Below are 6,787 nucleotides of genomic sequence, written 5' to 3' on the forward strand. Positions count from 1 at the left end.
TTTGTTTCTGTAACAGACTATTAGAGAACATAGTATATCTAAACATCATCTAGACAGTAGATAGACTTTATATGATTTAAGATACATTAAGCGAAAAATGGAGTCACATGGATACTGTAAATGACGTTCTACCAATTATTTAACCCTGACACAGAGTATTGTCGTAGAATGAGGATGCTTCTTTTAAGGCACCTTTGTCCCTGTGACCTTTTCGTCTTAGAGCAACAAGGAAAGAGTAGTCATTGGCAGCAGTCATTTCAGTCAGTCACCAAAGCTCATTGAATACCTATTCATTTCATTCTATGACCTGGAGCAGAGGTATCACAGCGGACAGGACAGAGATGGTTGCTTTCCTCATGAGCCTTATATTCTAGGGGAGTTTACACCGCAGGCAGCAGAATGATGCCTTTGCTATACTGCTTATTTGTTTTTATCTTTTCAGTTAAATCAGACAACTGCGCCAGAGTTTTTGTAAGGAAATGTGTGGGAATGGCCCCTGATCACCACATCTGATCACTTTTATCCCAGTGTGGTCCTACCTTCTTCATATTGCCCACCCACCTCCATCCCCCACCCCACTTTTTGTGCAAGTTTTCGCCCCTTCTCCTGCATCTTAGCTTACCTGGCTGGGATGTCTTTTTTTTCTTAGTACCTTTAAGTCTTAAAAACCTCTAATAAAATAAATTCACATAATATTCATAGATGAATTTATTATTTCTTCTTAAGCAATTGCACTAAAGACAAAAATGACTCCTGGGGGCTGAAATACCAGCACGTGTAGACAGCATTTTGCTCACTGTGGTCTGCCCTTGGCAAGTCCCTATAAAATCACCTACTTCCCCACCTGTACATAGTTTGAGCCCTGAAAGTTGGTTTATTTTCATGACTCTGATTGATAGTAACAATTTGGATTCAAGTCCTTAGATAGATGAATGTCACTTAATTAACAACAACAAAAAAACCCACTATATTTGGAAGAATTTTTTTACTAACAGATTCATGCAAATACAGATTTTATGAATTTCTAATTTCTCATCCTTTCCAATATTATCAGTGACTGGGTGATTACTTTTCTTAGGGAGAGTTGAAGTGGTCATATTTCTAGCTATTTTTTTTCTGTTAACATAGAAGCTACTTAATTAACTGTTATATATTGCACTTCAGGGGACCCATACTTTACACCCTTTCATGGACTTCCTAAGACTTTGTAATGCTTTCAGAGCAAAGATCAATGGTGATTGATATGGGCTTCCCTGGTGGCGCAGTGGTTGAGAGTCCGCCTGCCGATGCAGGGGACACGGGTTTGTGCCCCAGTCTGGGAAGATCCCACACGCCGCGGAGCGGCTGGGCCCGTGAGCGATGGCCGCTGAGCCTGCGCGTCTGGAGCCTGTGCTCCGCAACGGGAGAGGCCACAACAGTGAGAGGCCCGCGTACCGTCAAAAAAAAAAAAAAAAAAAGAAAGGTAATTGACATGCTCAACATAAAAAACATTATAATTAACCAGGCAGGATGTAAGAAGTTCTTTGAGTATAATGTTTTTATGGTCATTTTGTTAACAGATTGACAAAGAAGGATTCACATTTTTTTAAACCTTTGAAATTAACACTCACCATAGTCCGTGAATTGTATTATTATTGACAAACCATTTTCAAAGCTATGCCTGAATGATGCGCCAATCCAATTTTATATTAAGCAATCCCCAAGAAAGCTTCATCTCACCTGGGCTCTACTACATTTACTGCAATATTTGATTTTTATTTCTCTAAGAGGTATGATGTTGAATATTTTGAGAATACTTTGCTACAAAACTCTAGATTTTGAAGTTGAAAAAAAATAATTCATTTTATTTGCTGTAGTCAAAATGCTATGAGTAGCCATATTAAGGGCACAGTAAGTAAATCATTTCTGTGAACGATTTCTGAGTGGTCTAAAACCCCAAAGAAAACCAAGATACCTTAGTGATTAAGAGTCCGGTGTTCTGAGTTGGGGTGCCTGTTTTGGAAACTAGCTTTTCCAATTTATTAGCTATGTGACCTCAGAGAAGTTATGTAACCTCTCTCTACCTCAGCTGCTTCCTTTGTACAATATTTATGATAATACAACACTCATCCCATAAATAAGTTGAATATGTTATTTCCTAAGGCGTATAGCTGGCAGTGTAAAAACCTAATATTGTCTCTATATTATTACTCTTATTGTTGTTATTATTATTGTTTTATCCTTGAACCAAATGATTACCAATTGGCCTGGGTTTCTGAGTGTCATGGGGGAAATGCATGGATATATTCACAATAATCCACGTGAATAAGTGCTATAGATTGAATGCTTGTGTCCCCTCAAAATTCATATGCAGAAATCCTAACCTCCAAGGGGACGGTATTAGGTGGTCGGGCTTTGGGGAGGTGATTAGGTCCTAAGGGTGGAGCCGTTATGAATGGAATTAGTACCCTTATAAAGCAGGCTGGAGAAAACTTCCTTATTCCCTTCCAGAGAAAAGTCAGCCTTGAATGAGGAAGTAGGCTCTCACAAGACACCAAATCTGGCAGTGCCTTAATGTTGGAACCCTCAGTCGCTATAACTGTGAGAAATAAACGTTTGTTGTTCCTAACCCACCCGGTTTATGATATTTTGTTATGGCAGTCCAAACAGACTTGAAAGTAGGTTTCTTTGAAATTCTTACTTTGCTAATACTAATGCTTGACAATTAACTCTAATATGATGGTGGGGACTACCTTCTCCTCGTCAGCATCCTTCCAACGACCATCCACTTGACCTACAGATAATACCTCTCACATATGCTCAATACAAGTCTATCTTTGTGTAATGCTTTCCTCTAGAACTTCAGCAGATCATTGGCCAAGGGCCCCAGTGATTAAGCATTGAAATCCATCACTGCATTTGTACTGAGGCCCCAACTCTTGTGTCTGCTGTCACTCAAAGATGGAGTGGTGCTGGAGGTATACTAAGGTGAACACATTTCTGGGAAACGGGACAACTCTGACAGCGGACCTTGGCTCAAGCACTTCATGAGGGCCTTGCTGAAACTTCTTTACGCTGCATATAACCTGCCTTCCCCGTCTCTCCTTCCTTCAGAGTCACACTGTGCTCTACCAGCCCCTCCCTCTCTACTTTCTCTTGTGCACTTTCCCTAATAAAAGCCTTGTTCATTTAGTTCTATCTCAGCATCCTCTTCTTGGGGGACTTGGAATAGGAAGGAGTCAGTGCATGTCCGAGTGGCAGGAAATGGGCATGTTACTGAGGGCTTTTAATGTCAACCACCTGAGTCATGTGGCTTGTAGGTTTGAGTTCCTGTTGAGCCGCAGTAATTACCATCATCCCTTGTTTCTATGTCACCAATTACCTCTCAGTGTGTCTTCCACATGGGAACTGAGTTTTATGGAGTCTGGGAAAGAATGTAATTGTGCATTACTTAAATGCTCTATGTTAAGCTTTAAAGAACAAACAAGCAGTGGGAACCACAGAAGGCATGCAGGTACCTTAGTCTAGAGCTAACTAATAAATAACACACCACGGCACATTTATATAATCCTAAACTTTTTAAAGCTCTTTTTCATCCACTCACAGAATCAATAATTATTTTGCAGCAACTGACTTCATTTATTCATAAAACTAACATCTATGTTTATTAATCCAAGTGATCTTGCCGTTAATTGAGGAGAAAACTGAATAGAACAAAATGCACGCCCCATGATTGCTCTTGGACGTGTAATAAATATAACAAGCACAGTAAATCAAGAAAAGCACTCTGATTTTTTCTCCTCAAACCTGCTTGTCCCACAGTTTTCTTCTTAATAAGTGATGGCTCCATTCATCAACCCAGAACCTGTGGTTTCATCTTTTTTTTTTTTTTTTTGGCCACGCCTTGCAGCATGGGGAGATCTTAGTTCCCCGACCAGGGATGAACCCGTGCCCCTTGCATTGGGAGCTTGGAGTCCTAACCACTGGACCACCAGGGAAGTCCCTGTGGTTTCATGTTGGACCCCTCTCTTTTGCTCAGTTCCCAACAACTGAACACCCTTCTTTAGATATGCACAGTCTGACCGCTTCTTAACACGTATAGCACTACCCAGTTGGACCAGTCACCTCATCAATCCCTGTAGAGCTCTTGCTGGTCTGGCTGCTTCCAGGCTTTCTGCCACAGTCCACTTCCCACACCACAGCCAGAATGAGCCTGAAAATGCAGCTCCTTCCTGTTGGGTTTCCTTCCTGCTTCAAATGACCCTATTAATAGGACCTAAGGTGATCCCATGCCAGTTCCTTTCTTCGGGGGAGCATAATGTATCCTTTATCCTGACAAAATTCTAGGAGTTCAATCCAATTCTAACACAACAGTAGGTCCTCTGGTTCCTCCACCAAAGCAATTGTTCAATTGTCTTTCATCTTCTTGTTTGCTTTGGGCAAAATTAAACCCTTTTCCAATTATCTTGATCACATTTAAGCTCTCCAAGTAGTCATACTAAAATGCTTTCCTCTCAATAAGCATCGTAAATTGTAAAAGAATTTAAAAAATGTTTTTAGTGAAGAATTCTAAAATCATTGTCTCTTCAAAATATTCTCCTCTTTCCATAATGTGACCTATTTTTATATTTTTTATCAGGCTGAACAGTTCAAATGTTATGGAACTGGTTCACTACTTCCTTTGTGAATTGTGCATTTTAGTTCATCTTTGTTCTTTATTTTGCAGCGTTTATCACTAATATATTTCCTTTATGGAAAATCCAGTTTTAAAAAATATTTTACAATTTAATTTTGGTTTGTTGTTGATAATAACTATTTACTTAAAGGGTGTATCTTTGCCTTAAATATAAGCAGGCAGAGTCCTAAATCTTGTGTTTCGTGTAGCCTAACAATCCTGGAATTCAATAGTACTTATTGAAAAAGAACTCTATGCTTAACATTTTATATTTTAGATAGGAATTCAAAGGAAGGAATAATTTGTTATAATTATTATCACATATATTACCATAAATTATAAGATTTCATACATATTAAATTATATATAAAGTAATAATTTCAATTATTTTACTAAAAATGTGTCTACTCTACTCCTACATCTATTTTGTGTTCTCTCAAACAATTTTCATGTTTAGGAAATGTTCAAGATAAAAGCTATTTAGCACAGATATGGAAAAAGTGTCAAAGCACTCACACAATTATCTTCCTCTTGAAAATGCAGTTTTAATTTTGTAGTCTAGAGAATGTTGATTGTTATGATTTTTCTCCAAACATTTTCTTCCATTCATTTAGTTTACACCATTGCAACATTAATCATAAAAATTTTTAGGTATTTTATGGCTTGATGCAAACTTCCTTGCTGTCTTATTCTTTCTATAGCATATGTCGTTTCCTAGAATGGAGCTCTACCTTCACCATTTTTTTTAAGATTTAGGGAACTGATTGGATGAAATATTTATATCTAAATACTAGATTATCTGAAGTAACTCACTATTTCCTCTCACAAAATTATGTTAATGGATCTCAATTTCAAATCTTGATCTTATATTTCATTTAACACCACTGTCAAAGCTAAGGAAATATTGAGAATTTATGACTTTTTTCTCAATTTCCCATTTTTAGCACCCTCAGGATATTTTAATGGATTTTTGTGAATATCTAATTGGAATCCTTATACCTATCTCTCTTTGTCCAATACATTCTTAATCCTATATCTATAATATTATTTTTGATCCCTCTTTGAATGTCACCCCAAATCTCATCAAACACACAGAGACATACCCTAACCCTTTGATGTTTGTTCTGTCTCTATAAGCAGAGATGTTCAAATTGTCCTTCTTGGAGCTCTGAGATAAAAGACGAGTTAAGAAGTTATGGGATTCTGATCACCTTATTGCTGCTTCCAAAACGTAGCCCTGATGGGTTTCCAGGTATGGTTTTTAGAGGTACTATACAATTTCACAACACCCAATTACCATAGGGAAAAGTAGAAATCTGAATACTATGGATATCTAAAATGAAGTCCAAACACATGGTTCATTATGTCAGGCTGTCTGCAGTCTTCTCCTGTCTTCTACTTCACTCTGCTCTGCAACTCTTTCTATCCAAAACAAACAACTCTATGAAAATTGTATATTTAACTCCATTTCCCAAATCCCAGAAATATCTCTACATTCTCCTTTCCTTTGTTTAATTCTTATAATACTAGTATTATTTAAATTCTGTCTCCTTTTGTGAACACTCAAGCAACTCCACACAAGCAACATGGAATTCCTGCATCTCATTATTTCTACTGTCTATTTTTTATTTAATAACATTGCTATTATATATGGTATTGCTTTTATTGTTTAGTACACTGTAGAGCATCTCAAGTAATTTCCAAGTCTCATGCAGGAGTGACACAACATTTTGTACCCCATTGCTTATCATGTTAGCTTTACCAGAGCAGGGAATGGATAGATGGGAGTGGTTCATGATGATGAATATTCTAGCATAATGGTATATAAGGGGGAAAAAAAAACTTCAGTGAGTAGATTTTTATTGATTTTTAATTGCAGCTCTTCATTGACTTACGATGAGGTTACACTCCAATAAGCCAATTGTAAGTTGAGAATACCGTTCAGTCAAAAATGTATTTAATATCCCTTACTTACTGAACAAATATGGCTTAGCCTCTCCTACCTTACACGTGCTCAGAACATTTATATTAGCTTACAGTTGGGCAAAATCATCTAGCACAAAGCCTATTTTATAATAAAGTTTGAATATCTCAAATAATTTATTGAATATGCTCTGCAAGTGAAAAACGTAG

At 37.4% G+C, this 6,787-nt stretch overlaps 1 long non-coding RNA gene across 1 annotated transcript in view; it reads left to right on the forward strand.

Annotated features, from left to right (window-relative positions):
• Positions 1-5,907, forward strand: part of LOC132593850 (uncharacterized) — a 407,474-nt gene extending 401,567 nt beyond the window's left edge. The window contains exon 7 of the long non-coding RNA XR_009559782.1: positions 5,795-5,907. This is a non-coding gene — a long non-coding RNA (uncharacterized lncRNA). The remainder of the gene's footprint in view (positions 1-5,794) is intronic.
• The last annotated feature ends 880 nt before the right edge of the window (positions 5,908-6,787 follow it).

This window comes from Globicephala melas, chromosome 18, assembly GCF_963455315.2.
Source record: "Globicephala melas chromosome 18, mGloMel1.2, whole genome shotgun sequence".
Classification (NCBI taxonomy): domain Eukaryota; kingdom Metazoa; phylum Chordata; class Mammalia; order Artiodactyla; family Delphinidae; genus Globicephala; species Globicephala melas.